General features: G+C 37.5%; 1 pseudogene; it reads right to left on the bottom strand.

The window, feature by feature from the left end:
- Nucleotides 1-1,922: 1,922 nt before the first annotated feature.
- On the bottom strand, nt 1,923-10,338 carry LOC125869656 (uncharacterized; annotated as a pseudogene).
- Nucleotides 10,339-13,359: the final 3,021 nt, after the last annotated feature.

Below are 13,359 nucleotides of genomic sequence, written 5' to 3' on the forward strand. Positions count from 1 at the left end.
TTATCAAACCCCACATATGCTCACAGTACTATAATGAAGCCACCATTATTACTACTAACAAACATCATAACCACACTAGCTATTTACCTTACTCTCAACCCGTCACTCGTATAAAAGTCTTCTTATCAAAAACATTGTCGCCTCCAAAAATTCCAAATTAAGTCTACTTCTCTTTTCATTTAAGCATTTCATGACATATACGGGTTTCACCCCAAGCTGATAGCACTAATTTCAAATCCAATAGTACTTTATGTCAAGATAAAGCTATTACATCACACCCAAAGTCAATTCCACACAAGCCTTCACATACCATGCTTCAACTACCATTCCAAACAATCACATACCTCATACCAACTCTCGGAGAAATTCTTGGTCACTCAAATAATTTTTTATACTATAAGTTTATAACCTCTATTCACCATCAAATGTCTATATACACTTCATAATAGTCTGTGTAGTCCCATTAATATAGTAGTTTCAACCCTTTCTTAAAATCCTCAATAATTATGTAGAACTGTAGGTCCATATCGTTTGTCACGACCCAAACTGTCGTGATTGGCACCCACACTAACTCTCCGGTGGAAAAACCATTAATACTAATTAGCTAACCCAAGAACTACACAACTAAGCCAATTACTAGACATTTAAAGATACGGAATCAGGTTTAGATGCAATAGTCAAATAGAGCTCACAAACTCCAAAAGTCTAACAAACAAATGCGAAAATTATTCCCTAAAACCTGAAAGTCAATGTACCAAAACTCTAACAAGGAACCATAAGCCTAAAGAAAATGGATACAACCCAATTAAACATACGAATATCTAAAGTACTAATCTAAGTCTGAATAAGATGGAATGAGCAAAAGGAGTTCTTATGGTAGCCTGGAAGAATTGGTTCACCCTTGAATTCAATCGATTACTGGTCTTCTAAATAAGGTTTGTCAGTAGCCGCCTGAAGATGCCCTGTACTCAACAAAGAAAAAATAAGTACAGTATCAGTACACAATCACAGTGTACTGGTAGGATCACACGACTATTCCAATAAGTAAAATATATCCAAGTAACCACAACATGATAAAATATGCATATATCGAACATATACAATATCAGTCATCATTTCAGGATCAATGTACAATTCCATATTCTCACTAATACATCTATATGAAAAGTCAATGTTCCCCTCATGGAACCCACACCCAAACTGTTAATGTATCGGTACATGGTACCCGATCCAAGTTAGTGTGTCGGACGTGACACCCGATCCCATATATGCGCCGGAACGTGGCACCCGATCCAAGTTAGTGTGTTGGAACGAAACACCCGATCCATTCAACAAGCCACAATCACAATCACAATGTACATTCTCATAATCATACAATCAAATGTTGATTCATGGCATACAATTATTCATTCATACTCATTTGCGATTAGGGTGATCAGTAAAGCAACATTCACATACATGCATGCATTAAAATGAAGTAATTACTAACATACATCACACTAACATGAAATCACAACCATCACCTACCTCGAACAAATCTTGAACCCTCCTAAGAAACTTGATTCTTCCCTTTCTGGATTATGTCTGCTTGCTCTAGGTCTACAAACAAATAATTCAATACGGGGATCAATAATTAAGGTTTAAATTACCTAGATTATGACAAACCCAATAACCCAAGACCCAAATTATGGTCCTAAGGTGCATCTAGGGTTTTTCCCACCATCCAAAACCGTTCAAACCCTTCCCCAACGATATACAATCAAGATTTTAGGTTTTACGGATTGAAAAGCAGAATTGAGGAGCATAAACCTTACCTTTAGCACCAAATTTTCGTGGAAAACTGTCAAGAACTCGTCTCCTAGCTCTCAAAAATGAAAATTGCAAAATAATGGCATTTTTTTTTGGTTTATTTCCGACTTAATTCACGATTGGCCCACTATGGCGGCTCCCATTATGCCACAGCCGCCCCGCCCTGACAGGAAAAATCCCATCTTGGCGGCTTGCACGAAAACAATAAGCTAATTTAAGATTTTCAAACCCCCATTACACAACACACATTCATCCCATGACACTCAGAAGCTACCTTTCCACGCTAAGATCAGTTTCAGGAGTTCTACTCACCCGAATTCAGTTCCGTAAAGTCGTACGGGTTCCTTAACATCTTAGCTATCCACTGATGTAATCAAATTCATAATTAGATCTCTCATTCGCTACTAGATCTTCCTAGAACTCACTGCCTCAAATTTCGTCCAAATCTGGACTAGGCTAGGAATTTTCAAGTTACTACGAAAAAGTTTTTCGGCCCAAAATTTTTCCTCAATGGCTTTTCTATAACGATAGGGACAGGTCGTTACAATAGATACCAATTTACCCATCACTCGTCCCCGAGTGACAAACTTAGGAAAAACAGGCTAAAGTAAGGGTGGAGTAGTACCTGAATCGACGAACAACTGGGATACTTTTCTCGCATATCATTCTCGGTTTTTCAAGTAGCTTTCTCAACTGGACGATGCTTCCATTGAAATTTTACGGACTTAATCTCTTTGGTCCTCAGCTTTCGCACATCACCATCAAGAATTACAATCGGTTCCTCCTCATACTGAAGGTCTTTGTCTAGAAACACTGAGTCTCATTTTATAATGTAATCCCCGTCACCATAATATCTCTTCAACATGGACACATGAAATATCGGATGAACTCCCGATAGGTTAGGAGGTAGAGCTAATCTATATGCTACTGGTCCTACACAATATAGAATCTCAAATGGACCAATGTATCGAGGACTAAACTTGCCCTTCTTCCCAAATCTCATCACCCCTTTCATGGGTGATACTTTAAGAAGAACTTTCTCACCCGTCTGAAATGTTATGTCTCTTACCTTATGGTCTGCATACTTTTTCTGTCGTTGCTAAAAGCTTTGCTTGATACTCCTCACTTTATCTTGAGAATCCATCACTAAATCAACCCCCAAAGGTTTCACATCTCCAGACTCGAACTATCCAATGGGTGATCTACATCCCCTCCCATAGAGTGCCTCAAACAGTGCCATATCTATGCTGGAGTGATAACTATTATTATAGGAGAACTCACACAAGTGTAGGAACTTATCCCAATGACCTCTAAAGTCAATCACACATGCCCTCAACATGTCCTCTAACACTTGGATAATCCTCTCCGACTGCCCGTCCATCTGCAGANTCACACAAGTGTAGGAACTTATCCCAATGACCTCTAAAGTCAATCACACATGCCCTCAACATGTCCTCTAACACTTGGATAGTCCTCTCCGACTACCCGTCCATCTGCAGATGAAAAGATGTACTAAAAGTGAGTTGTGTGCTCAATTCATCATGTAATTTCCTCCAAAACTTGGAGGTGAACTGTGTACCACGGTCTGAGATAATAGAAAGGGGTACCCCGTGCAGCCTTACTATCTCTTTTACATACACATTAGCCAATTGTTGAGCATTATAATCAATTCTTAATGGAATAAAATAGGTTGACTTAGTCAATTTGTCGACCACTTCCCAAATAGAATCATACTTTCCCAAAGTTTTGGGAAGACCAACCACAAAATCCATGGCTATTCTTTCTCACTTCCATTCCATAATTGACATCATTTGAAGCAAACCTACAGGCCTTCGATGTTCATACTTTACTTGTTGGCAATTTTAACACTTAGCTACAAACTCCGCTATATCTTTCTTCATGCCCGGCCACCAATATAGTTGCTTCAAATCTCGGTACATTGGTCACACCCGGATGAATGGAATACCGCTAACCATGGGATTCTTCCAATAAATTTTGAATCAAGTTACCCACTCTTGGAACAAAAATCCTTCCTTCAAAACTGAGCACACCTCCCGCATCAAGAGTGGTCTCTTGTGCCTTGCCAGACACTGTTTTATTTCTAAGCTCTTTCAAAAGCTCATCCTCAAACTGTTTGGCATTGATCTCCTCAATGAACGTGGCCCTTACTTCAATGCTAGCTAACACCCAACCTTTCTCTAAGATGCCCAATTGCATGAAGTTAGACTCCAACGTCTGAATTTCCTTAGTTAAAGGTCGTTTGGATACACTCAAGCAAGCTATGTTACCCATACTTACCGCCTTCCTACTTAGCGCGCATGCCACCACATTAGCCTTGCCTGGATGATACTGGATGGTCACATTATAATCTTTGAGTAACTCCATCCACCTTCGATGTATCAAATTCATATCCTTTTGAGTAAACACATATTGCAAGCTAAGATGATCAGTAAACACCTCACACTTGACACCATAGAGGTAATATTGCCAGATCTTAAGAGCAAACACTATCGCTGCCAACTCTAAATCATGTGTTGGGTAATTCTTCTTATGTACCTCCAACTGTCGCGATGCATAAGCTATGACATTTTTATCCTGCATTAACATAACACCCAAACCCGAATGGGAGGCATCACAATAAAAATAAAATCCCTACCTTCCACCGATAGTGTTAGAATAAGTATTGTGGTCAAAAGAGTCTTGATCTTTTGAAAGCTCTCGTCACACTTTTCAGTTCATTCAAAGGGTACCTCTTTCTTGGTTAATCTAGTCAGATGCGTGGCAACGAAAGCAAAATTCTTTACAAATTGATGATAGAAGCTAGCGAGCCTCACAAAACTCCTAACTTCAGTCACAGAGCTAGGTCGAACCAAATTCTTAACCGCTTCAATCTTTTGGGGATCTACCATTACCCCTTCCCATAAAACTACATACCCCAAAAAGGCAACCGAAGTCAACCAAAATTCACACTTAGAAAATTTTACATACAACTCTTGTTTTCCAAGAACACCCAGAACAATACGAAGATGGTCGACATGCTATTCCTCATTTTTCGAGTAAACTAGGTTGTCATCAATAAATACTATAATAAACGAATCAAGAAATGGTTTGACCACCCCATTCATCAAACTCATGAAAGTTGCAGGCACATTAGTTAACCCAAACGACATAACTAGAAACTCGTAGTGCCCATAACGGGTTCTAAATGTCGTCTTGGGCACATCCTTAGGCCTAATCTTCAACTGATGGTAACCAGACCTTAGACCAATCTTAGGGAAAATTGATGCACCTTGCAACTGGTAAAAAAGATCATCTATTCAAGGCAATGGGTACTTGTTTCGAATGGTGACCCTATTCAATTGTCGGTAATCTATACACATCCTCATATTACCATCTTTTTTCTTAACAAGCAAGATAGAGCACCCCATGGGGTAGCACTAGGATGGATGAAACCCTTATCAAATAGTTCTTGAATTTGAGCCTTAAGCCCTCTCAACTCTACCGGAGCCATGCGATATGGAGGAATTGAAATGGGGCGGGTACCAGGTTCCAAATCAATGCAGAAATCTATATCTCTGTCCGGAGGCATACCGGGTAAATGAGTAGAAAACACTTCTGTAAATTCTGACACCACAGGAATAGACTCAATAAATGAAGACTCAACATCAGCATTCCGAATATGAGCCAAATAAGCCAAACAACCCTGCCCTACCAGTTTCCTAGCCCGAATGGAGGATATGCTCTTAGGTAGCTTAGGCTTGTACACCCCTTCCCACTCTAATTTTTCTCTTTCGGGTATCTCTAGAGTCACAGACTTAGTATTACAATTTAACACAACATAATAGGGGGACAACCAAGTTATGCCTAAGATTATATCAAAGTCAGTTATGCCCAAAATCACCGAATCAGCCTAAGTCTGAAAACCCATAAATAAAATAGGACAAGCACTATAGACATGAGTGACTATGACAGACTCTCCAACTGGGGTAAAAACATGGATGGGGACATCAAGTATATCACAAATCATATCAAATCCCAAGACAAACTTAATGGACACATAAGAATAAGTAGAACCTGAATAAAATAACACATTAGTCATCTGGTCACAGACAAGAATAGTACTTGTGATCACTGCATCAGATGCCTCCGCCTCAGTCTTGCCCGGAAAGGCATAACACTGAGCCCTGTCATTATGACGGGCGACTTCCCTGCCTGGCTACACTATACCTCTACCTGCGTTACCATTACCCAGACCTACACGACATCACTGATTTTCTCCTCGCAAACCTTGTGGACACCCTCAACCATTATTACTATTTCCCGCAGGTACCACTGCTCTAGTCTGCTGTTGCGTGAAATCCAAGATATGCGGATGGGAACAATCTCTCTTCATATGACCAGGTTCTCCACAATTATAACAAGTACAATCGAAGGATGGCCTACTGCCCATCGAAGGTGCGGCTCCCTGGCTATCCTGAATCAAATTCTGATGTGGAGTTCCCGAGTAATTACATGTAGAAGTAGGCATAGTTGATTGAATTGGCGGGGCTACAAGTGTCAGCTTCCCTGAACTTCTGGAGTAAGAACCCTAATATTTACATGTATTCTTAGCTTTCTTAGCCAATGCCTTAGCCTGACCATCTCGCCTCACCCCCTCCACTTTCTTCACTAAATTTGTTACCTCATTAAAACTTTTCCCCGCAGAAGTCATGTGTACAGAAAATACCTGCAACTCAGAATTTATTCCCTTAACAAATAAGCGGATCCTCTCTTCCTCAGTAGTCACCAGTTGCATAGTATATCTAGACAAAGCATGTAACTTAGCTTCATAAGCAGCTACCGACATACCACCCTGCTTCAAAGCCATGAACTCATCCTTTTTATGATCTCTCAAAGTCCGGGGCACATACTTCTCCAAGAACAAAGCATGAAACTGGGTCCAAGTGGGTGGGGGTAACACTGAAGATCTACATTCCACATAAGCCCTCCACCACTGCTTAGCCTCATCTTGAAGTTGAAAGGTCACAAACTCTATCACATGCTGATGGACAATTCCAACTTATGAAGCCTCTCATAACAATCTAGAATGAACTCATAGGCGACCTCACTCTCGGAACCATGGAACATATATGGTTTTAATTTTAGGAACTTAGTTAACATCTCGTGTCCATTACCAGTCATAACAGGACTCAACAAAGGACGGAAGAAAGCATCATTACCTACAGTTCCACCCATCTTGGGGACAGTGATAGCAATAGGGGGATTGGCTTGAGTCGCTTGAACTGAGGGAAGCACTCCATGACCAACCAATCCTTTCAGGAACAACATAATATGTTGAGCTAGCACTGGGTCTAAGGGAGGAATACATGTAGTCTTGGGCCTGCACTTCTTCCTCTTGTCCAACATTCTCCTTACCCTCAACCCCAATATTCTCCTCTATCTCTTCATGATGCGCACGAGGATTCTCATTTCTGGGAATATTCTCAACCGGAGCTCCATCCCTAGAAGGTGCTACCCTTCATCGGCCTCTACTCATTGCTCTCTCTCTACCCCTGCCTCGATCGAGGCCTCTTACTGCGGATTCCTTAGCTGGCGCATTGACGGGAGCTACGGGCCTGACGCCGTTGAACCTAGTGTTAACCATCTGCGGACAGAAGAGTCAAGGAGATTAGATACCAATTTGGATCACCAGATACCAATTGGAACCAAGTTATAGCACGAAATGAGACAAAAGAAAACAGAGATATTTCCTAAAGTCCTATAGCCTCTCGAAGAAAAGTACAGACATCTCCGTACAGTTCCACAAGACTTTACTAGAGTCATTTTGGTACACCGAGATCAACAAACCTAGGGCTTTGATACCAACTTTGTCATAATCCAGACCATTGTGATTGACACCCACACTAATCCTCCAGTGGGAGAACTATTACTACTAATTAGCTAACCCAAGAATTACACAACTAAGTCAATTACAAGGCATTTAAAGATACAGAAGTAGGTTTAGATGCAAGAGTCAAATAGAGTTCCCATAAACTCCAAAAGTCTAACAAACAAATGCGGAAATTATTCTTTAGAACATGAAAGTCAATGTACCGAAACTCTAACAAGGAACCATAAGTCTAAAGAAAATGGGTACACTCCAATTAAACATACCAATAACTAAAGTACTAATCCAAGTCCGAATAAGATGGACTGAGCAAAAGGAGAATTCATGGGAGCCTGGAAGAACTGGATCACCCTTGAATTCGATCAATCACTGGTCTTCTAAACGAGGTATGTCAGTAGCCGCCTGAAAATGCCATGTACTCAACAAAGAAAGAACAAGTGCAGTATCAGTACACAACCACCGTGTACTGGTAGGATCACGCGGCTATCCCAATAAGTTAAATATATCCAAGTAATCACAATATGATAAAATAGGAATATACCAAACATATACAATATCAGTCATCATTTCTGGAACCCACGCCCAAACTGTTAGTGTATCGGTACGTGGTACCCGATCCAAGTTAGTGTGCCGGACGTGACATCCGATCCCATATATGCGCTGGAATGTGGCACCCAATCCAAGTTAGTGTGTTGGAAAATAACACCCGATCCATTCAACAAGCCACAATCACAATCACAATGTACATTCTCATAATCATACAATCAAGTGTTGATTCGTGGCATACAATTATTCATTCATACTCATTTACGATTACTGTGATCAATAATGCAACATTCGCATACATACTTGCATTATAATGAAGTAATTACTAACATACATCACACCAACATGAAATCACAACCATCACCTACCTCGAACAAAGCTTGAACCCTCCTAAAAAACTTGATTCTTCCCTTTTCGGATTCTTTCCGCTTTCTCTAGGTCTACAAACAAATAATTCAATACGGGGATCAATAATTAAGGTATAATTTATTCGAATTATGACAAACTCAATAACCCAAGACTCAAATTATGATCCTAAGGAGCAGCTGGGGTTTTTCCCACCATCCAAAACTGTTTAAAACACTTCCCCAATGATATACAATCAAGATTTTACGTTCTAGGATTGAAAAATGGAATTGGGGAGCGAAAACCTTACATTCAACACCAATTTTCGTGGAAAACTGTCAAGAACTCGTCTGGGGTCGTCTCCTAACTCTCAAAAACAAAAACAACAGAATAATGGCATTTTGGGGGTTTATTTGCAACTTAATTCGCGACTGGCCCGCTATATCAACCCTCATCCCGCCACAACGGCCCCGCCCTAGCGGGAAAAATCCCACATTGGCGGCTTGCATGAAAACAAGGAGCTAATTTAAGAGTTTCAAACCCCCATTTCACAACACACCTCCATCCCATGACACTCAGAAACTACCCTTCCACGCTAAGATCAGTTTTGGGAGTTCTACTTGCACGAATTGTATTTTGTAAAGTCGTACGAGTTCCTTAACGTCTTAGTTATCCACTCATGTAATAAAATTCATAATTAGATCTATCATTCGCTACCAGATCTTCCTAGAACTCACTGGCTCTGATTTCGTCCAAATCTGGACTACGCTAGGAATTTTCAAGTTACTACGAAAAAGTTTTTCGGTCCAAAATTTTTCTCTTATGACTTTTCTATAACGACGGAAACATGTCGTTTCATCGTTGCACATCCATAAGTCGCCTCCCATAATTTGAACAATCCAAACCAACATACAAACACAACATCTTCCACCCATCACTGTTTGTCACCTAAACCAAACTCAATCTTCATAAAAATCATTAATAATCCTTTAGTAAGTCTATGCTGAACCTGTTCACATCTCATAGTCATATCTAAAATCAAAGACGAAACTTCATACAACCTTTAATAAACCAGACTCATGTTCCTTTCGCTAACTCGCTTACTTATATTATCCTTTGACTAACAATCCATGACACTTCACCACATACTTTAGACCAAAACTTTAAGTGAAACTTTTCTTGAGGTCTTTTAACAATCAAAAGTAACAACCCAAATCATGCACAAGTCCTCTGAAATGTTCAATACTTAAGGCGATCGATCGTTTCTTACCTTACCAATTCATACCTTGACAAAACATACTACCAAAAACCTAGACTTACAATGGAAGACTTAAGTTCAGATTTCAACCGTACCAGTTACCAAACTCGAACCACAAAAGGACTTATCACAACACTCGAGCCGAACGTCTGTAGACTTTTTTGTCAAATCTTTCTCAACAGTTTTTCAACCCATCTGATGAACCCTTGACACTATTACCATAATCAGAACAAAGTAGATGAAATTGCATGTCTCTGAACCCAATTCTTAACCCTATGAATATACATTTTTGACCCTTGCAATCAGAGTAAATATTATTACTCTCTCCTCTTATCGAAGGCTAAACTATATCACACTATTTTTCTATATTATGGTTCTAGCTCCTTTCAATTCTATTCAAGTGGTGTCCCAGCACATCCTACAACTTTCAATAAGATCATGTTGCTCACCAAATAGTAGAAAACCACAATTTTAAATACCTGCAGGTCTTCATTACCATACAAAAATCGTTTAACAAAAAATCCTTATCTTATTGTCGCATCCTAATCATAATCTATCGAACTATTATTACCATTATACTCAATGATCATTGTCATCATCTCGAAGTCCACATTATCATCGACATGATATCTTAACCTAGTTATACCAACCAAATTCAAAGGACTAACCCAAATTGTATACACACTTTCTTACCAAAAACCTCTATTGCCTTCACACAAGTATACTTGTTAGGACTTCCTTTAATCATAAACTTATCATCTCAATATCAATCCACTTCTTTTGTCTTATAATTAAATCACTGATCCCTAATTAGATCCTCGAAATACACTTCACAACTTGTACACATTAATACCTTACTTAGGATCCACCAATATAGTTTTTCTTATAAACAATGTCAAACTCAAGCGTCTATAGTAACAAGCTTGTTGGTTTCTCAAAAATTGTACGCAATTTTTAAATATAAAAGATTAAAAAACAAGACAAATAAATTAAAATGAAGGAAAAAAGTAGACAAATGTATATGTACGTCTAGAACCACACAAGTGAAGTAGGCATGTTAACCGCCACCTGTGTGGTTATCCACACTTATAGCCAAGTAGTAGTAGAAGTAGATTTACCCAATCAACTTATGTAGATCATATTCATCTATGCTACATACTTCTATTTTTTTAATCCCATCTATGGCACATACTTCTATTGAAGTCGGTGAAATATTTTAATCTAATATTATTAGAAATAAAAGTTTTTCTCTTGAATTTTAAAAATAAAACATTACTTATTTTTAAAATGACAAAACTATCTTAAAACAACTTGATTTTTTTTAATCTTATAAAGATAATTATTTTAAATTGTTTGAAATTAAAGAAGTTCAACAATTAATTAATATTGTGGAGGGTCAATAATTGATACGTTTATTTAAGAAATAACTAGTCTATGACAAAATAATTATGGAAAAATTACATAAATACACATCTTATTTAATTACTATAATCTCTAAAATTCCCTACCATTAATTTTTTTTTAAATCTCCTCTCGGATAAAACACTCCTCTCTCATTGATACATCTCTCCCCTCTCTGATGCATCCCTTCCCTCTCGGATACATTCATTCCCTCTCGGATACATCATTGCCCTATGTATCTGGATATCCTATCCCTTCTCTGATACATCCCTCCCTTCTCAGATACATCCCCGAATGTCTGCTGATATCTCCGGAAGTCCAGTGATGTATCCGAAATTCATAAGTTTTAAGAGATTTTTGTAATTTGAAAAAAAGTAGGGAAATAATGTAATTAGCTCTTAACACTATGAGATTTACGTAAATTATAATTAGGAAAAATTACCTAAATATACATTTTATTTTACCATTATCAAAATTACTTACCATTTAAAAAAACTTTCAAAAATCCCCTCTCGGATACATCACTCCCCTCTTGCTAATACATCCCTATCTCCCTCGGATACATCTCTACCCTCTCTAGTACATCACTTCTCTCTTAGATACATCCCTCTTCTCTCTGATATATCTCTCTCCTATGTATTCGGAGGTCCTATCCCCTCTCAGATATATTCCTTCTCTCTCGGATACGTCCCTCTCTTATGTATTCGGAAGTCCAATGATGTATCCAGAAATCCAGTGATATATCCGGAAATCCAGTGATATATCCGAAAATCCAGTGATGTATCCGAAATCTATAAATTTTAAGGGATTCTTGTAATTTAAAAAAGAGTAGAAAAATAATATAATTAGCTCTTAACACTATGAAATTTATGTAAATTATACTATACACATATTTTGACTAAATGTCCAGATTTAAGTTGAAAAAACCGTTTGATTGCTCCAAATTACCTTATTAGGAAAAGCTTATTAAGGCAATATAATAAATATAATCAATGTCTTAATTGATTTCAAAATAATGGTTAATGAAGAAGAGGTTATCAACGATTAGTAATTATAGGTAGAATACAATAAATAAAATGATTAGTATTATTATTTTTGAGATATAATAATTATTTTACTAGCATTTTTATTATCTGATTTTAATCATATTAACGGTAAAAAAATGATTGAAAATTAGATTTGGGGTGAATTAATATACAGATTATTTGCATGCCTAATTGAAAGATAGTACGTACTAATTACTAGTTTGTTTCATAACAGGTAAGGTATGATTACCATAATCTTGATACAATAATATCTACATTATCTATTATGGAAAAGAAAGAAAATATGAGTATTGAATGCTAGCTATAAGAACCACCCTGCATCTTAACTTAGAAAATATATTTGAAGATGAATTCCATGAAAACATTAATAGTATTTTTTGTTATCTTTATCTTGTGGTACTTTTTCATCGGGAGACTTAATAGAAGATGTTTATCGAACGTCTAAAGACTTCAAAACATGCATCAATTCTCTTAGAGCGGATCCTAAGAGTTCTTCTGCTGATAAAAAAAGTTTGGTGCATATTCTTCTTCGACAGTGTTTATCAAAGACAAAACATATTTACAATGAAATTGTAAGTCTACTAGAGCAAGCAAAAGAACATGTTCTCAAAGAATGTCTTCAGATTTGTAAGGAAAATTATGATGGTTCGATAGATGACGCTACAACATCAATTGAAAAATTTGATGCAAATAAGTTTTCTGAGTCAAGAAATTTTGTTTCTGCTATTGTGAGTGGTCCAGTCACTTGTGAAGTTACATTTAATGAACCACCTATTAGAAAATTTCCAATAAAATTAGAAAGTCACGATTTGATGAATTTTATTGGTATAATAGAGTTTGCTAAAGCAATTCGAAATTAATTTGTAATTGTTATTGTGATTTGAATTTATAAATGTTGCCTTGATTACATAATGACTTATATTAAAGTTTACATTATGAGTTACTCGTCTTTTTCTCCCTTTGGTTACCTCCATATGTTTAGTCTTTATGTTAATTATAAGAGAAAACACATAAAATTCCCCCAAAACTTGGTAGCAAAACTTACTTTAATATTTTAACTTTACATA

Source organism: Solanum stenotomum, chromosome 7 (genome assembly GCF_019186545.1).
Source record: "Solanum stenotomum isolate F172 chromosome 7, ASM1918654v1, whole genome shotgun sequence".
NCBI lineage: Eukaryota > Viridiplantae > Streptophyta > Magnoliopsida > Solanales > Solanaceae > Solanum > Solanum stenotomum.